The 20,947-nt window shown below is 36.5% G+C and overlaps 1 non-coding gene and 1 pseudogene across 1 annotated transcript; both read left to right on the top strand.

The window, feature by feature from the left end:
* Window positions 1-6,634: 6,634 nt before the first annotated feature.
* LOC117308785 (U6 spliceosomal RNA) lies at window positions 6,635-6,739 on the top strand. Its single transcript, XR_004522963.1, has one exon. It is a non-coding gene; the product is annotated as a U6 spliceosomal RNA (small nuclear RNA).
* Window positions 6,740-16,151: 9,412 nt separating this feature from the next.
* LOC101328838 (3-hydroxyisobutyrate dehydrogenase, mitochondrial pseudogene) lies at window positions 16,152-20,263 on the top strand (annotated as a pseudogene).
* The last annotated feature ends 684 nt before the right edge of the window (window positions 20,264-20,947 follow it).

Here is a 20,947-nt window from a genome sequence, read left to right as displayed (position 1 = left end):
TTTCTTGTTATATGTAGAAATAGCCTGAAAATTGGCATTTCAGCAAGATCGTACTCGCTGTTTGGAGAAGGGGTTGTGTGGAGGAGAGCTTATCTCACCGGCACAGTTCGACATCCTCAACTAAGAAAGAACAAGTAGAAATGTAAATAAGAAAAACATTGGATGGATTTCATGTTATTTTTTGAGTACGACTGACAGCACTTGGTGACTAAATATGTAGGTGGTGAAAGAAGTTGATAACCTTTTTGTGCCTTGAGCAATAAAGCCATATCATGATGGTCATTTATATCATCAAGATAGATGATGGTCCCATTAATAAAGATGAGAAAAGCAGGAGAAGAATAAGGTTTGGAAGGGTAAAGATGATGAAAGTAGTGTTAGAAAATTTAGTATCTATTCTCCAAACCAATATTACATGATAGTGGAAGAAGTAGTAAATGTTGTTTGGGGAACAGTTACACAGATTTCTCTGGGAATTAGTGAAGATGTTTGGAGAATCAGACAGAGCCTGATTTCCTGCCAACCACAAAATGATTGCTCCTTTACATAACTTAAGATGTACTTGGAAAATCAGGCAGGGAAGAAAATACAAATCTTAATTTCTGCTTCATTATGAATTAATTAAATAACATTCTCTAAAGTACATGGACTACTTGAGTTGAGTAATTATTGAAATAAGTGATTAATTTGGAGAATAAAGTCTGTCTAAAGGGCAAAATACTGGGTAGAATATTACACTAAAAAGCAAGAGGGTATAAGGTATTTATAAGAAAGAAGGGAGGAAGGATAGAGAAATGCAAGTGGCAACAAGACATTTTGCCTCTTTTGCACAGTTACTTAGGGTTGACTGTTAATTCTTCTAAAGGAAGTGGTATAGGTCTTTCATTCATTCTATACACACATATTAGGTAACCACTATGTTCTGAGCTTTGTTAGGAGTTTAAGATATAGGGATGAACAAGAGAGTTAAAGGATCTGCCTCAAAGAGTCGACATGCTCCTTTGAGGAGAAAGATTAAATGAACAAGTTATAAAATGATTATAATATGTTCAGATTGTAATTGGTAAAATAAAGGAAATTAACAATGAGGCATGATAGAAAGGAATGGAGGGTTCTTACTTTGGATACTCAAGGAAAACCTCATCTAAGGAGATATGAAATTGTTTTCTTGTATCCCACAGTGATTGTTAGAAGAGACATTGATTTTATGGACAGAGATTTTAAACAAAGGAACCTTTTTTGGCAGAATGAAAGTTACTAATATATGCTTTAAAAATCAATAAAATGAGAGATATTAGGATATACTTATGTATTTTGGAGAATTATCAAGCATAAAGGAAGAAATTGATGGTGCAGTACAAAATGAGCTAGTTTCAAAAGTGGAATCTTGAGTGCTGAAATAGGATGGGACCCTGAGCACAAAGAGAGCAATAGCCTTTGGTAGGAAATGGACATTTCTTCCCTTTCAGAGAAGGGGAGCTGAGTATACTGGTACAGCTGCAGATAAGTTAATAGCTTTGTTGGTAGGCAAAAGAAGGACCTCCCTCCTGGGTGGAGTATTTTTTTTCCCCATTTCTTATTTTATTCCAAACCAAGCAGGGAGAGAAACATTTAAATTGTTCACAATGATGGACGTCCTGCTGATTTCCAAACTTTTAAATACACTTAATTAAAGCTTTTCCCATAAGTAAAAAATTCATTTTAATGTAAATGCTGACATACTGAGTAGAGTTTATATTTTGATTTCAACGTTTGAAGAAAAATGTCTCATATAAACTATTAGTTCTATAAGAAGGACTATGCACAACACTGAGCAATTTCATGAATCATTGGTCTCTGCTATTGCACATAAGGACAATTTTTAGATTATATCTAAAGCGCTGCTATGTAGCATTCTAGTCATGCTCATCATGCCTACAGGGAAACTTTACATATTCTTTACAAATAAAATATCAGTATATAAAAAGAAAATATTAGAAAATCACTTTAAGAACACAAAATGTAAAATAAGCAAAAGTTTTCTGTACTGAGAAAACAGTTCTCCAAAATGTCAATCTCATGTTTACCTAAGTAGAAAATTTTGTTATAGCGGAAAAGTAAACTCAAATTTCAGTGTAATTCTTCATTTGATTAACATGGTAAATACTCTGAGAAGGCTACATCTCATATGTCATTTGAATGAATTATGATTAGTCTAGAAATCATAATAATTCAGTATACTGATAAATTCTTAAGTTCTGTTTCTTAAATACTTAAATAGAGAATATAAATTTCTTTTGGTTCTCACTTTTCCTAGGACTCAGGTAACTTGAAATTTACATCTTCAGCTCCCTCTGACACCACTTTTCTCTACTATTTATTAACTCTATTGTATATAACATTTTACATACCAAATTTTAAACAAATTATCACTATATAAAAATTGTGGAAATTCAATTCAAATTTTCCAACTTCCATTCTCTAGTTCCATTGTCAGCCTGAGAAAGTAGGCTTCTCCATTCATTTATCATTAATTAACTCAGTTATTCAACAAATATTCCTTGGCACCTAATATGATAGTGTAGACCTACAGAAGAAAATAAGACAGCAGAAGTCCCTGGCCTAATGAACCTATTGTTTATTGGAGAAAATAGATATTTAAGTAATAATTTCAAGTGTGATAAGTGCTAATAAATGGGGAAACACAGGCCTTGTGGAAGTATAAGCCTAGTCTGTGTTTCATGGAATAGAATAAAGATGGAAACAATCAGATGATAGAAGCATAAACATCATCCAACCAATCCTTGACCTTGATTTTCAAACATTATTTTTTACATTTTTGGCTGAGAAATACACTTGTATAATTTTGAAGAATGATGTTTCCTGATGCTTGGCCTGAGTACATTAATAACAAGTTCACAGAGCAGAAATCATCCTGATTTATTCATAATTACAGCATATTGAGTTCAGTCTGATAATGAAACTTTATCTACAGTTGTCCAAACATCTTGAATTTAGAAATAGCTGTAGGCCTCCAAACAAATCATTTGTAATTTTTATGTGGTAAATGTAATGACAATTTGAGAACTAGCTTCTAAATGAATAATGTCAGAAGATGTATCAGTGTTTCTAATTTGTACTGTTCTTTTTCATTTGGCAGATAAACATTTCCAATGGTAATGATGGAATCAGTGTAGACAATGCTTTTATTTAAAAAGAGGAATGAAAAGTATGCTTTTTAAAGAAGTGGATTGGCAAATGGATCTAACATATTAAAAGATCTAGCTGTTGCCTGACTGATTTAAAGGTATAGATGTCTAGAATTTGGAGGACTCATGTTTAAACTTTTAAAACAATATGAAATTACTGTAAGACAAAGCCTGATAGCTTCCCTTTAATCAGTATCAAGATACATAAAACTTTCGCACTGTTCCACATCACAGGAGAATTCTTTGTGTGACCCCTGCTTAATGAGCAGAATTGTAGGAAACTGTTTTACATTTTAATGAACCAATGTGGATGGCTAGATCTCTGTATAGTACATGATATAGAAATCATTTTGAAATGTATTCAAATAACTTAGTTTACCAATTGCAGTACTGCTGTTTTTTTCTGGTTTATCTACTAAAGGTAAATAGTTCAGGTCTAGCAAAAATATAATAAATTGGAACAGATTTTTAGTGGATTTCAAGTACTAAAGAGCTCAATTCTTTTCCCCATCTTAAATCACTCTTTACCTGTATAGCAAGTTCTATATATGAGATGATTTAAAAATTTCAGTTAACTAAAATTTGTATGTGTGCATATATCTATATCTATATCTATCTATCTATCTATCTATCTATATATATATATAACATTGCTAGAATCAGATAATGTTAATGCTGTCAGTGGCAGAGAAAAAATGTAGTCTGAAATTGCTAGTTAGAAAACGAAACCAAGAGAGGACACTACCATGCCAATGTGAAGTGGGAAAGAAGTATACGTTGGGACTAGAATCTAGGACTTATTACTTATTTATCTACTTATTTATTCCACAACCATTTATTTATTGAGAGTCTGTTATGTGCCAAGCACCTTTCATGAAATCTAAAGAAATATAGATGAATGTGCCTCACAGTTCCCAGCCCTTTGCTCTATGTGCTAGTTCTTCTAGGCATCCCTATTTCAACGCTTAAGCTTCTTTCTGAAAGCGTTAAAAACACAGTAGAGAATAAGCAGAAAAAAAATAGATCTGGAAGATTAATTTGGAAAATCTATAAGAAATAGAACAAAAAGACAGATAGGTGGAAAAAAAGAGAGAAAATTGGAAAGCCCATTCAAGAGATGCAATATCTGAATAATATGAGTTCCAGAAGGACATACCAGAGAAAAGCTTTAGAAGGAGGAATTTTGGAATTAGGAATTTCCTAACACAAGGAACATATATTTCTTAATGGAAAGGATCTACCAAACACCCAAGGTAACAGATTAAATTAAGCATATCATTGTGAAGTTAGGAACAACCCTTAGGAACAAATATACGGTTCCATTTACTCACAAGAAGAGAGAAATTTTTAAAAAAAAGACACATACATATATCATTAAGAGTCATAATTGCTTCAGAATACTCAACAGCAATGCTGAAAGGTAGATTGATGGATTCATATATTCAATGTTCTGAAGGAAAATGATATCTAACCTAGAGTTCTATACTTGCTTAAACTATTATTTAAGCAAAGGTTAGAATAAAGACTTGGAGACGTGCACAATCTCAAAAAATATGCTTACTACATACTGTTTCTCACAAAGCAACTGTACTGTATGTTCAACAAATATGAGATAGCAAACTAAAAATGAGGAAAATATGGGACACAGAAAACAAGAGATTCAGTTAAGGAGAGAGGTAAAGCGAATCCCCAAGATGATATTAAAAGGCAGAGAGCAGCATGACTGCTGTGCCCAAAGCATAGAAAAACCCAGACAGGATTTCAGCATGCTCATGAATGTATAGATCCATAGAGTTCAGAACCCCAGAGCCACACCATCCTTTTCCCTGAATGAGCAGATCAGCACAGTCAAAACCAATGAATCTTTTACTGATGAGATGCAAAGATGATATTTGGATAAGAGAGAATGAGGAGATAATAAAGATTATACTGAAGCTAGCTTCTCTCCTTTTAACTCTCTTCTTGCCAGAGACTTCCGATTCCTGCATACTACAATTCAGAAAAAAAAAAAGCACACGAATTTACCCTAATAAGAGGAATTATCCTCTATATAGCACATGTTAATATATGCCTAAACTGCCCCTGAAAAATATAAAAGAAACTGGTAAAAATGATTACCTCTAGGAGGGGGAAATGGGTGGCTTCGGGAAAACTGTATAAAAGATTTACTTTTCATTCACCACTGTTACTCGGTACGCGGGCTTCTCACTGTTGTTGCCTCTCCCGTTGCGGAGCACAGGCTCCAGACGCGTAGGCTCAGCGGCCATGGCTCACAGGCCCAGCCGCTCCGCAGCATGTGGGATGTTCCCGGACCGGAGCACGAGCCCGTGTCCCCTGCATCCGAAGGCGGACTCTCAACCACTGTGCCACCAGGGAAGCCCACCACTGTTACTTTTGAATTTTGCACCAAAGCATGAATTATCTAGACATATGGTGAAATTAAAATGATGGCAATAAAATACATTTTCTCTCCAGAACCTTCAGTCTTGTTAAATGTCTCTTTGAGATGATTAGAAACTCACCAGTTTCACATATTCCACATAAACAGGGTGATGCTAGGCCCTGCCTAGTCCAGCATGCCAGAGCCTAAACTTCCCTGGGAGTCAGAAACAGCATCTATGCCTTACTTCTTTGTTACCAGGAAATGAGTTCAGAAGAGGAGGCCTAAACATACCTAAATATAATATGTGACTAAAGAAAAAAATCACTTAATCAATTTAACTGGGAAAAATGGGGGTATGGGTAGAGAAAATTATGTGTGCACTGAAACCACTTAAAAGGCTAGAATAGTAATTATTTAGATGATTATCCAAAGCATGCATAATGTTTTATAGATTAGATAACTTATGTAGAAATAAGGCTGAAATTCTCAGAAGTGTGTTTTTTCTTAGGAGTTTTTCAGAAGATGAGCAAACCAAAATTCACTATACATTTTCTAAATAACATGTATATTACTACTACATGAAGGAAATAAATATTTCTATATTGTGTTTTTTTTTTTAATAGAAGGCTAGAATAGCTTCCTGAACATACAATTTGTAAAATATTCATGAGTTTTTCAGGGGGTGGGACAGATTTATTTTTCACAGGAAACACAGAGCTCTGTTAATGGACTTTCATCTTCAAAAGTTCTGTTTTGGGTCAGGAATTAATGCAAAACTTACCATCCTTTCATTTCACTTATGCTAAGTTAAAAGCTAACTAAAAAATACTGGAAAAAATGTGACAACTGATAATTAACCTTAACCTTATGTTATCAGGAAAAAAATATCATGACTTGAGGTTCATCTATTTTATCTTGCTACATGGTAGCACTGAATTTGAAATGCCAATATTAGCATTGCCCAAATATGCTCTTGAAATGGTCTCGAAACAAGTAAACCTGTGTCTATAACTTCATAATCTTTAACACTTTAAATTTTGTACCATATAAGAGTACATACTAAATGCTCACTTTGGCAACATATCTACTAAAGTTGGAATGATGCAGAGATTACCATGGCCATTGCAGAAGGATGACATGAAAATTTCAATACTTTTATTAAAAACTTAAGAGAATTTTTTCCTAGCAGACTTGTGCTACAAGAACTATTAAAGTGAGCCCTTCAGACAAAAATAAAAGCATAAGTCAGTAACTTAAATCCATATGAAGAAATAAAGAACATCAAGAAAGGTAACTGCAGAGGTAAATATAAAAACTAATATGAATGTATTTTATTCTAACTTTTTTTCTATCTGATTTAAAAGGCACCAACATAAAGTAATAATTATAACTGTTTATAGGCATATAATGTCTAAAGATGGAGTTTTTATATCAGTAATAGCACAAAGGAGGGCAATGTAAAGGAGGAGAAAAGTTTTTTATACTATTGAAATTAAGTTGGTATTAATCAAAACTAGATGTTTATACTTAAGATGTTATTTGTAATCCTTAGAGCAAGGATTAAGAATATAATTCAAAAATATAGTAAAAGATAAGGAGATTGAAATTGTACACTAAAAAATATCTTTTTAACAACAACAACAACAACAAATGAGTCAGTAATAGAGGAAGAGGAATTAGGAAAAAAATGTGACTCTTGGAAAATAAATCACAAATGTTGGACATAAATCCTACATGAATTACATTTAATATAAAAATTACAAAATTAAATATTAATTACATTTAATATGAAAAGGTTAAACATTCCATCTAAAGACAGAAATTTCAGACTGGATAAAAAAAAGGAAAAACATGATCCAAACATATGCTGCCTACAAGTGACCCACTTTAGAGTCAAGAAAATATATAGGTAAAGTGTAAAAGGGTTGGAATAGATATACCATAACAGTAACAAAAAAACAAAACAAAACAACAAAACTGGAGTGGCTAAGAAAATATCAGAAAAAAATATATTTTAAGATGAAAATTTTTACTAGAGACAAACATTTTAAAATGATAAAATGATTATTCCATCTAGAATATATAATAATTATAAACTTATATGCACCTAACAACAGAACCTCAAAATATAATGAAGTGAAATCGACACAATGGAAAAGAGAAACAGACAGTTCTACAATAATAGTTGGATACTTTAATACCTTTTTTTCAATAGCAGAACAGATAGAAAATCAACAAGAAAATTAAAAAAAACTTGAACAGCATTATCAATCAACTAGACCTAACAGCCATGTATAAAACACTCCACCCAACAGCATCAGAATATACATTCTTTTCAAATGCACATGGATATACTATATGCTAGGCCATAAAACAAATTTCAGTACATTTTAAAGGATATAAACAATACAAAGGGTACTCTCAGATGACAACAGAATGCAATAAGAAATCGTTAACAGAAAGAAATTTGTTGAAAATCACAAATGGACATTAAACAATATATTCCTAAATAATTCATGGGTCAAGTAAGAACTCATAAGGGGAATTAGAAATAATTTGAGATGAATTAAAATGAAAGTATAACATATTAATACTTGATTGGTCCCACATACTCTTTTGAAAAGCAGAGGGGTTAGACAAAGAGATCTAAATTAATTAAAAAGTCATTTATTATTCTGGGAATAAAAAGAACTGGGCTTAGTCTCAGTTTTGCCTTTATCTTTGTGTCTGTTGATCATCTTGGAATAGTCATTACATAGTCAAAATACAGTTGCCATCTCAGGAATCAAATACAGTCATCTCTAGGGCTACCATAACAAGATACCACAAAATTGTTAGCTTAAAAGAACAGAAATTTATTTTATCACAGCTCTAGAGGCCAGAAGTTCAAACTCAAAGTGTTGAGAGGGCCATGTTCTTTCTGACGCCTCAGGGAGAGGATCCTTCTTTGTCTTAACCAGATTCTGGTGGTGGCCATCAATCACTGGTGTTGGCAGTTTTTTGATTTGCAGCTGCATCACTCTGGTCTCTTCCACTGTTGTCACATGGAATTGTCTCTGTGTGTTTCTGTCTCTGGAAACAATTTAAATAGAAATTGCTATTTTTAAAAAATAAACTGTTGATTACTATGCTCTATTTAGATAGTTCCTCTGACCCACACCCACCTCCATTTCCCCATATGTATTTGAGAAGGAAAGAGGAACTCCTGTGAGCTATCATATTGGAAAGAATCAATAATACAGTGTTTTACTAGAGATGCCTCTTATCTAAAATATTTGAATTAAATATAAAATCTGGGGAAATTATCACCCAGTTTCCCTCTTCTAGAGGCATGTTCTAAATGATAGGCAGCAGAATGTTTTATACCCATGAGGTTTGCTGACATTATTGATTTGATCCAGAATCTGTATTTTCTCTCTAAAGGAAATAGTATTCTCTCTTTACTTTCTTTAATATATAATGTTGATGTCTTAAGAATATTGTCAGAGAGGATGCTTGTAGTTCAAATGATTTGGCTGTATTTCACCAGTATTATTACAAGATAGTCAAACAATGGCTGGGCTCCAGCATAGACCTCGGTCCCTTTGTTCCACTGGGATACTGATCTGAAAGCCACTGTTTCCTTATATTCCAAAGACCAAATAAATAAAACAAATAAATAAACAAACAAAAAAAAAGTAAATGAAACTATTTTAAAACTAACTCTCTTTTCTTGCTCATCCATGTTAATTCTCTTCCACCTAAAATTACTTCCTGGAAGTGATTTTTATGTTTCTTAGAGCCTCTTTATGCATATATCCACACTAATGCATATAAAACTGTTCCTTGTAGATCTTATACTTTTTCCATTTGAATAATTATTTTCACATGTCATATAGAGTTTATCCATTGTCCTAGATATGCATTTTTCCTGTGTATTTGAGCATCATAGGAAGATAAATTCTACTCTTGAAAATGTTCACTGGTCACTGAGACACAGAAAGCTATTTTTACCATTTTTCAATAGTGAGTAGATGCTGTAGGGGTGGAATTTTAATAGGTAAGTATACTGTTTTTCTACACTCAAATTACGTTCCCCTTATCATAGAAATTGACCAATGAAGTGTGCTGCTGACTTTTCAGAATCCATGTACATATAATCCATTAAGTTATTAGATATAACATTGGTCAGAAAAGCATACTGTGAAATGTTGCTTTTATTTAAACTCCCACTATTTTCACTACATGGTTTCAAGATTTTACTTCTTTATTGCCCTCTGGTGGTGGGCTCTGTGAACTGCATATTTACGGGTCTGGAGCACGTATCTTCCCGGAGGTATTTAACTCCTCAGGTACAAGCTAAAGAGTAGATGATAAGAAGCATTCAGATTTATTAAAGCTCATTAAGAATATCAGTAGCCTGACTGTTGTTTCTAAAAATATAAAATATTTATTCTTCTGTTGTCAAACAACCATATTTCATGAAAAGAAGTATAAATCCTTTTTTGCTTGCAATAGGAGAACAATAATTGAAGATATTCTTCATTTGGACTAAATACCTTCTCTGAAAATATAAGTTAAAATAGAAGTTGAATTTTCCAAAATATTCTTTAGGAAATAAAACTCCACATATAATTTCAAATTATAATTTAATTTTACCTTCAATTTAAATATCTATATTGACTTAAATGCTCTACTCTGTAATTTCAGATGATTCCCTCCTTTATATCTTCTTCCTGTCTTCAACAAATAAAATACGTGTGAATGCCTAACATGAGGTAAGTTATTCTCTGTGAAATAATGATGCTGGTAAACTTGGTTTTGACTTAGCAGAGGGATTGAGCCTATGTGTTGGTGAATTTTCCCCAGATGGTGCGTGGGGAGAGGGTCAGGCATGTCTCTGTGCTCCTGAAGTTTTCTCTGTGAAACTGTCAACCTCCAATATCAGAAATAACTTCCTTTGTCAGAAAGGATTTTCAGACATTAAAAGTTTTCTATTAAAGTGCAAGTATTTTTAAAATCTATAAAATATAGGGCATTATAAATTTTCTTTAGTTACTACAAGCTGAATTTTAACTGAGAAGACTGGGGACTCCATGTATGTGTACATGCATGCATGCGTGCATGTTTGTGTGCTACACACATGTCTCTGTGTGTATGTGTGTGTGTGTGTGTGTGTGTGTGTGTATGTGTGTGTGTGTAGGTCTACTGAGGTTACAGAACATATTCTGGACAGGAAAGAGCAGTGGTATATCAGAAGGGAAAAGAATATAAAGGACGAGCTTCACCTAATTAATTTGTCCCCTGACCTGGTGTTGTCTTATTTTCCACCATCCTTTGCTGATCTGTATACTAAATATCCAGGGTTCCTAGGTACCCCCAGGTACCTCTGTAAGTTTTACAAGCCTATCAATATCCCATGTACAGTGGATGGAACCTGGACTTTTTGCCCATATAGTTTTCCTTTCCCTCGGAGTTTTTGTCTGAGTTATGTCATGGGGTAGGTACTGTTGTGAAAATTTGTGCTCACTTGTTAAATAGAAACTACTCATTTAACTGTTTAAACAAATAAACAGTATCTTGAGTCAATTGCAGGGCACCTCCAGTCTCCACAAAGCAGAGTTACTTTGGGACAGGAAGGTCTTTTAGTTTCCCCTTAAATCAAAATACAAAGTTATTGAGCACTTCTGGGACCAACCCTATAGTTGCAAACTTTGGGAAGAGATCACAGGATTCTGTAATTGTCTGATTATCCCCTTACTGGGACAACAAATAGCTCAATAGCTCTTATACTGAAGTCAAAAGGAAGAATAATACTGGAACAAAGTCTGCATTTAAAGTCTGTGTCTTATTTTTATTTTCTCTTGGCACATAGTAGGTAACTGTTAAATGTTCTCTTGATAAATATTAAAAACACACAAGATACTTCATATACTAGGGGTCATAAAATTTCAACTTTTCTTTTGGTGTAGGGGTTGATGATGAAAGGTTTGGAAACTTCTGACCCATGTTAATGTTCCTGCTTTGAGAACTGCAGGGTGCAGCTTTTAGATGGAAAACGTTGCCAAGAGGACCAAAAGTAGAATAAAGGCATTTATGTAATTCTTCCTTATAATTTCATTTATTGGTTTTCAGCATCTAACTTTGAAAAGTTGCCTGAGGCTGCCTAAGGTCTGCAATAAGGATCACAGCTGTGCTGTCCTACCCCCTCCCCACACGTGGGAACAGAGCCTACCCAGCAGTGCTAATAGAGACCCATGGCTTTCCGCCCACCTCGGTACTGCTCAAGGCAGTGGCTTTTTTCTACCAGCCTCACCCTTCTCCATTTGAATCTTTTTCTTCTTTCCAGCTGTATTCAGATATAATTGACATATAACACTGTATAAGTTTAAGGTGTACAACATCATAATTTGATACACGTATATATTGCAAAATGATTACCACAATAAGGTTAGTTAACACATCCATGACCTTACACAATTACCTTTTGTGTGTGTGTGTGTGATGAGAACATGTAAGATCTACTATCTGAGAAACTTTTGAGTATGCAATAGAGTGTTGTTAACTATAGTCACGATAGAGTGTTGTTAACTATAGTCATCAGACTTCCGGGATTTATTCATCTTATAATTGGAAGTTTATACCCTTTGACCAACAACTCCCCATTTCCTCCACTCCCCAGCCCTTGACGGCCACCATTCTACTCGGTTTCTGTGAGTGCAGCTTTTTTAGATTACACGTAAAAGTGAGATTATGCAGTGTTTGTCTTTCCCTCTCTGACTTATTTCACTTAGCATAACGCCCTCAAGATTCATCCAAGTTGTTGCAAATGGCAAGATTCCCTTATTTTTTAAGGCTGAATAACATTCCATTCTACATATGTGCCATATTTTCTTTATCCATTTGTCTGTCAATAGACACTATAGAAACAGAAACTCACTCAGTTCCTACAAGTGTCCAAGGTAACAATAGACAAGATATGGATGTTGGGGGGCGTAGATCCAGGCAGTAGATTAGACGACATCCCACAGGCAGGAAGGCCACTATTTTAGGGGGAGCTGCTTTGAATATGAATCAAATAATAATTGATTTATATATCACCAGTTCAGAACTAACTCATCTGTTTTAGACACCTCACCATAGATAGGAAATGAGAATGAGTGGAAAAGGAGGCTTCTGAAGGCAAACAGTCATAAAACCCATTTTATTCTGTAAAAAGGGGAATATACAGTCTTACCTTTAGAACCTCAAATCAAGCAAAGACATGTAGCAGCCTCAGTAGGATATAATCACAACAGAAAAGATACAAGCAGAAGGCAGAGGAAAAAGAAGCGCCGTTTAGTATGGGAGTAAATAGCTCTGTGTGTCTCAAGAGCCTCCTATAAACATGTCTGGGTGTCAATATAGTGTAATAATTAATATCCAGGAACCCTGAGTCTTAAGAAAAAAGAACTGTACCTTTTGCTTTCTTTTAGAAAGGGACAGAAAGGCAACTATATTTGCTTTAATAAATACAGAGACTTAGCGCACTTAAATACTTGGTCAAACAATTTAAAAAATGTTTCTTACAGTATACATCCTTTTCTGATGAAACAAGGGTAAAATAAGGTTCTAGGGGGTGAGGAGGGCATGAGGGATTATACACATTTTCTTTGCCGTCCTTTTGTAGCTGAATATACTTTTCCAGGCCTAAAGAAGTCGGAAAAGTATGCATCTAAGATTGAATAAAAGGTTTCACAGACGTATTTTACGTATATGCCATTAGATTTCCGCAGAGTTATTTCAGGCTGCTGACAGGCTGCTTGCTTGAGCTGAGACCCCTCTAAACAAAGCCCATGAAGAAACTAACAACTGTGAAAGCCAACTTATTTATTCTGTGAGTAACTTGGCCACAGAGCAGACTAATTGCCCCTTTAACCACACTGTTTGAACTCATTGTACTTATCTGGGAATCACTATTCCGAAAGTAGAGGAGGGGACTAGGGAAGTTAAAAGAGACAAAAGATCTAAATATGGTCTCTTTGCAGAATCTCAAAGGTCAGGCAACAGGCTTATTTCTAATGGTTTTAAAAGGAGAAGATGAGCTGTGGTTTAAAGGTCTACTTTGGAATTCAAATTCTACCTCAGGTGTAGCCTGAATGCTAGTGCACCTTGAGTGATTCACTGAAGGATCATTTCTCAGCACATAGCCAGTGTTTTTTCACGCGGGCCTCTCACCGCTGTGGCCTCTCCCGTCGCGGAGCACAGGCTCCGGACGCGCAGGCCCAGCGGCCACGGCCCACGGGCCCAGTCGCTCCGCGGCACGCGGGACCCCCCCGGACCAGGGCACGAACCCTCGTCCACTGCACCGGCAGGCGGACTCCCAACCACTGCGCCACCAGGGAAGCCCAGCCAGTGTTTTTTAAATTTTCATATTATTTTATCTCAGTGAATAATATCGATGAGGGATTTTGAAACTATTATATTCCCCCGAAGGACTTGATTTTGTAATGATACCAAACCTTGGAAAATAAAGGAAGTAGAGATTGGGTGAATCCTTGACAAATTATTAGAGTTATAATTGATTGTTTCATAAGGAAAGATCGGAAATGGATCATTTAGGAACCTGGATGAACACTTTGAATCTCATCTATTTCTGTTAAAACTACAGGTTAGTTGAGCTCAAAAATTGTAGGTATAAAAATTGTGCTTTTTGGTAATAAAATTGGTTTTAACCCTTCTCTCAATTATGCATGTAAATGTTGACCAATTCACAAGTAACTGTTTACAGTCGATGGATTGGCTGGTGGCTTTGGGATAATTCATTTTATAGTCTGGGGTTTCCAGTGTTACCTTTATTTTCCCATTTATACTCTATTTCATACATTTTATTAGCAGTAGTAGTAGAAATAGTAGTAGTAGTATCATTATTAGTTAGTTAGAATAGAATTGTTTCTATAACTTCAAACATATACTAAGCAACACACATTTTGAAAGCACTGGTGTTGGGGTAAATTCGATGTTGATGAGACTAGTCACTGCCCTTAAAGGAGCTTGTCTTCTAGTTGGAAAGAGGTGACGTATACAATAATCTGAGGCATTAAGTTAATACATGGGTCTGAGGGCAGAAGATCCTGAAGGAAGCAAGCTACAGAGAACTCATTTTGAATCCTGGCATTAATATTGGCAGATCTCCTCACACCTTTTTATGACAGTTATAGACAAAGCAAGTAGGACTGGAGAATACACTACAATGGCCAAAATAAGATTTAATGTCATTTCAGCCTAGGGGATTATTTCTAGGCTTTGAGTATATGATAATGTAAATGCTACCTAAATAGTAAATGTACTTTAATGCTGACAATGTAGAAAAGATATTTTGCTGCAAAAGTATACACAGTAGTAACAAGTGGATTTTGGAAGAAACTAATATTTTGTCTTATACTGATATTACACTATTGCCCTAGACCTAGCACCAGCCTTTACTCTTCGTTGTTTTCTTCTAAGACTAAAGAGCCTCTTTATTGTTTGTGCTGATTTTTTTTTTTTTTTCACCAACAGATCTCAGAGAAATCTGAGTGCTCTGGCCAGTTGGGACAAAATTATCATTAGAATTCTTGGCTAGAGAAGAAAGCTCCTAATTTAAGAATGGCTTTTTGCCTTCTGAGAGCTCAGAAGAGCAAATTGCAAGCCATCTACATTTATAAAACATGTTTTAGTATGGAAAATTTCAAACATCTACAGAAGTAAAAAGAAAGAAGTAGAAACTTTCATCAATTGTTCTCATCAAATATCAATTACAGGCCAATATATTTTCTCTATACCCTCTCTTACTACTACCACCATAATCCCCAGCAATTTTAAAGCAAATTCCAGATTTCTTTTTTTCTCAGTGAAAACGTCCGTATACATATTTCTAAAATGCAAGAACTGTCCTTTTTAAGCTCAAATATGTCATTATCACGCATCCCCAAATAATAATAATTCCTTAGTAGCAACAAGTAGCCGGTCAGTTCATGTTTCCTTGATTGTCCTATAAATGTATTTTTATTTTAATAACCATTATTTATTTGATTGCCGATCCAAACACACTTTCTTTTAAAGTGTAGGTTTAAAAGAACTCAATTTGCTCCTTTTTCTTGCAAGTATTTGTCATTGAATTCAAAGCGTTCATCCAGTAGGGTTCCCAACTGTCTGGATTATGCCGATTGCATCCCCTTTATGTTTATATACTTATTATGCTCCTTTGGCCCATGTATTTACTGTCAGTTGGTAGATAGATCTAGAGCACTGACATAATTCCGGTGTGATTTTTTGGCAAGTTTACTTCATAGATAATATTGATTAATTCCAAAAGGAACTATAAACTTACTGTGATGTTGCAGCCATTAATGATCAATGCCTAGATCCATTAATTTATTAAGGGTACCAAATAGTGATATTCTACTAATTAGATTATTATTCATTTACTAGCTAGAATATTATTTCATCAACTATTTGGTTGCCCTGAGTTACAGTTTAATTAGGAAAGGAAAAAAAATGCTTCTTTTATTTTATTTACCAGTTTTACAAAAAAAGAATAAAAAAAGAGAGAGAGATTGACTCCAAAGTAGCTTCCGAAGATGACGAATGAGGTATTTTCTTTCTTCGTTGTTGTTTTCAGTGAGGTTGTTATAAATATCGATGCAGAGATTGTCCCCTCTTAGGTTCACGGATCCTGTTCAAGTTGGCTCCTGAGTCCTTTCCATACAACCACAGTAGTCTTTGAAGTCTTCCCAGCTCTCTTGTATGACAAGATGTAACAGGAACATCTTGTTCGTTTCTCATGCTGTATTTGAAATCAGCTATTTCTCCAAGGAGACATTATCCACTGTGTTTATTCAAACTTGTGTCCCTTCTAGTTTAACCTTCTTTCGAGACATGATTTTTTTTAAAACAAATTACTTACTGAATTCTTTCACCTTTTCAAAACTTCCTATTCTCCAATCACTTCATTTCTGAATTTTTCTAATTTCTTTTATGTTTTTCTTAAAACCAGTTTCTATTCCTTTTAAAATTTCTTTTACTTTTTCCGCAATATCAGGCAATAAATTTCATTTGTTCTGTGGACGTGTCTTTCTGTCACGCTTTCAGGATTTGCTGGAACTTTCTTTTCACCCTTCTTTTTTCTTTTTCTTCTCACTGATTTTCTACAGGATGTGAATGGAATACTCTTCTGTCACTCATTTTTAAATGAAATAAGTTTCCACTTTAGGAGGGAAACATAGATCAGAAGATAATTTCTAGCTTCAGAACTCCAGGGCTCACTATCTTCTATTATTTTCACGACATAATTTAAAAAATGACCTTAAAATTTCTAAACTCTTCCTCCTCGGCCCTCCTATTCCCATTTACCCAGACCTCCTCTTTCCTGTCTTTGTTGAGTATGGGGATTAGTTCTGGAATGGTGCTTTGGTTTGATAGGTGTCAAGGTTTCACAGACCCCAGAACACTTGGCATCCTCAGAACATTTCAAAGTTCTTGCACTCAGCTGCAAGGTGGAACCTGCAATGTTCACTCCTGGTTCCTGCCGCTGTTCTCAGCGAGTTTTTCAATCTCAGTGAGTTCTTGAACCATAGTAACCTCTGGCTCTCCTGAAAGAGAGAGAGAGTCCTTCCCTCGTCTTCCTCCCACACACCTTGGGATACACATATGTAGGTCTTTTTCCTGTTGTTGATTTTTTCCTACCTGGCTGTATGTTGCAGTTCATGTGGACACCTTGTTGTAGATGTTGTCTGTGGGTTTTTGGTCTTGCTATCCTAGATGCTTTTCTTTCTTTTTTGGGTGGGTGGGTGGGGGTGTATTTAGGGGAGGGGTGGCATATTCAGGGATAAAAATCTTCTCTGTAGCCACCATCATTTCCCCAGAATCCTCTGCTATTCTTATTTAAAACAAAATCATAGGAATCATTATCCCGATCCTTAGGATAATCATTACATTGTATCTGTCTTTTTTCCAGGCTTCAAGCTGCCTGTGGCTCCCCCCGTTAGTATACTGACATGACTGGACAATGCCTAATTTGGCGGGCTCTTTCTGTACTACCTTCCTCCTAATCATGACAGCCTTGTATGCTATACATAGTCTTCTTTACTGATAGGGAATTTAGAAAATACAGGAAACCACGGGTTTAATAGCTGAAAGTGGAATTAATGTATTATTTTTCTCAGGTAAAATATCATAAGACTCCTTAGGCCAAAGTTGTAAAATGAAATCGCAAATTTCCTGGAATCATTTTGCAAACGTGAATGCCCACATAAAATACACTAGGACTTGAATCCAAGGAATAACACATTTTTAGAGCCTCCAAATTTATAAACTTAGTACAATTCTGCATTACTTCTTAAGGCAACTGAAGAAAATAATTTTGTGATAAAATAAATATTGATTTTATTAACATAGTTATTTTAAAAGTTTATAAAACTTTTTAAAAATGTTAAGGCTCTATCAGCCTCATCAGTTGTTGTTTCTTTTCTAGAATCTTGGATAAAGGAACAGTCCTTTGAGAGGAAACATGGTATAAAATGGGAAGATAATCTAACAGTGAAGACAGTTATACCTCTTCCTGTGTGATGAACTACTCCTAAGCTTGGTGGTTGAAAACAGCAGGCACTTTATCTCCTCACAATTTGTGAATCAGCAGAATGGGCTGAGATCTCCTGGGTGGATCTATCTTGCTTTCACCTGAGGTGACTACTGAGGCTGCCATCATCTGGTTGCTGGACTGGGGCTGGTTGCTTTCACATGTCTGGCCACTGGTGCTGGCTGTGGCCTGTGCCTAGTCTCCACTAGGTTAGCTAGGCTTCCTAACATGTCAGGTTTCCATGAGGACGAGCCCTAAAGCACAAGTACTCTCCAAGCTTCAGCTCTTGATATGCCATTGCGCCAAAGCAAGTTACGTGACCAAGCCCAGGTCAAGGTGGAACAAAACTACACAGGGTGAGAAAGTGTGGGGGAGGGGCATTTGCACTGGGGGTCAGTAGTCTAACAAACTGCTGCAATAACTATACAAAGAAAAACACCCCGGAGGACAACTGGTAAAAAATAAATGTGTGCGGGGTGGGGTGAGGGTTTGGCATGGGTGGGGGGGCAAAGGCAGTAAACAGGTGCTCCAAAATCTGAAGATTCTGGAACTTTTGGAAAATCCACTGGGATTAAAGGAGTTACACAACCATGTTCTGACACCAGAAGAAAGGTCCCAGTTGAGCATCAGGGAAGTCTAGCACTCTTCCTCCATCGCATCAATTTTCATGTTTCTTTGACTCAGCATGTTTGTAGAATGAATCATGACTTTCTATAAATTTTTAATTCAGTTTTTCAAAGAAATAGTGACCTCACTTCTATCTGCTGTGCCACAAAAATGCCGTAGAAAAAAATTCCTTCTGTTAAATCGCTCACTAGGTGAAATTGTATGTGTAACCCAGTAACAAAGAGGTATTAAGAATCGCCACAGCCGAGCCGGCCCTCCGCACTACGCACCCTATAGCAGCCAGTGGGTGAGCTGGGAGTCGAGGAGGTCACCGTGGGAAGGAGGGGCGGGGGCAGCGTGGCAGCCTCCTCCCGTCTCCGTGGAGCCACCTCCGGCCTCTACAGGAGTCGTCCGCAGCAGCCGGAGGTGGCCAGCCTTGCAGCGTTGTGTTCTAGGTCAATAGCTTCTAAGACTCCAGTTGGATTCATTGGAGTAGGCAACGTGGGGAATCCAATGGCAAAAGATCTCATGAAACATGGCTAGCCACTCATTATTGATGATGTGTTCCCTGATGCGTGCAGAGCTTCTAGATGCAGGTGAACCCGGTAGTGTCTTCTGCAGCAGATGTAGCCGAAAAAGCTGACGGAATTATTACAATGCATCAATGCACTAGAAGCTTATTCTGGAGCAAATGGAATTCACAAAAAAGTGAAGGAAGACTCACTATTAATAGATTCCAGTACTGTTGATCCTATGGTTTTGAGAGAATTGGTCAAAGAAGTTGAGAAAATGGGAGCAGTTTTCACGGATGCCCCTGTTTCTGGTGGTGTGGGAACGGCTCAGTCTGGCAACCTCACATTTAGGATGGGAGGGGTTGAGCTGCTGTGGTGCATGGGCTCCCATGTGGTGCATCGTGGAGCTGTTGGGACTGGCCAGACTTGGAAGATCTGCAAAAACTTGCTGTTAGCTATTAGTAGGATTGGAACTGCTGAAGCTATGAATCTGGGACTCAGGTTAGGGCTTGACCCAAAACTCTTGGCTAAAATCCTAAATACGAGCTCAGGACGATGTTGGTCACGTGACACTTATAATCCTGTACCTGGGGTGATGGATGGCGTTCCCTCAGCTAATTACTATCAGAGCGGATTCGGAGCAACACTCATGGCTAAGGATCTGGGATTAGCATGAGGCTCTGCTATCAGCACGAAGAGCCCAATCCTTCTGGGCAGTCAAGCCCATCAGATCTACAGGGATGATGTGTGTGAAGGACTACTCAGAAAAAGACTTCTCATCCATGTTCCAGTTTCTGCAAGAGGAGGAGACATTCTGAGTTTGCCCTCTGGCTGTGAACACCGTTGAAACCAAATTGTGTCTTGGAGCCCCTTATGGCTCCCTCCACAGGAAAATGGGCTTCATCAAAGGTCAACTGTCTGCTTTTGAGTGTCTAGGTCAGGGGTCCCCAACCCCTTGGCCTCGGACGGGTACCAGTCCGCAGCCTCTTAGGAACTGGGCTGCACAGCAGGAGGTGAGTCACAAGCAAGCCAGCTAAGCTTCATCTGCCACTCCCTATGGCTCACATTACCGCCTGAACCTCACACACCTGCCCCCACTCCCTGGAAAAATTTGCTTCCAGGAAACCGGTCCCTGGTTCCAAAAAGGTTAGGGACCTCTGGTCTAGGTCACAATAAATCCTGGGATTTTTCACCCATTTTAAAGTGCTTATTCTTTTTATCTATTTAGCAAACATAGCATCCGTAATTTTTTTTTCTGCAAGCCACTGATGGTAACTGCTAGCCAGCTAGCTGATTGGCCTTTTTCAGAAGTTTGATTCCTAGCATCTTCAGCTAAAACGCTGCCTACTTCCATCAGGATATTATTTACTACACTTTACAAATAAAACTAAATTTTTTTCAACAGGATAAAATCTATCCTCGAGGAAAGAAAAGAAATTGGTGTGAGAAAAGGTATTAGAGAAAGGGGAAGTATAGTGAATTACTACCTGTGTCCCTCAGAAAATTTGGCCTGTTAACCCAGGGGTGATATTCTTGCATTGAGATTACTGGTTTATTTTCTAGGAGTTGTTAATGCAAGAGAACTCCTTGTTGCATGTTATGTAATTTGGACTCTGTTACATTATCTTGGTGTGCCCCGCTTGTAACAACTTCCGATACTCAGCAAACTTGTTTTTTTTAA

The sequence above is a fragment of the Tursiops truncatus genome, chromosome 17 (assembly GCF_011762595.2).
Source record: "Tursiops truncatus isolate mTurTru1 chromosome 17, mTurTru1.mat.Y, whole genome shotgun sequence".
Taxonomy (NCBI): Eukaryota; Metazoa; Chordata; class Mammalia; order Artiodactyla; family Delphinidae; genus Tursiops; species Tursiops truncatus.
This window is presented reverse-complemented; position numbering and strand designations above follow the sequence as displayed.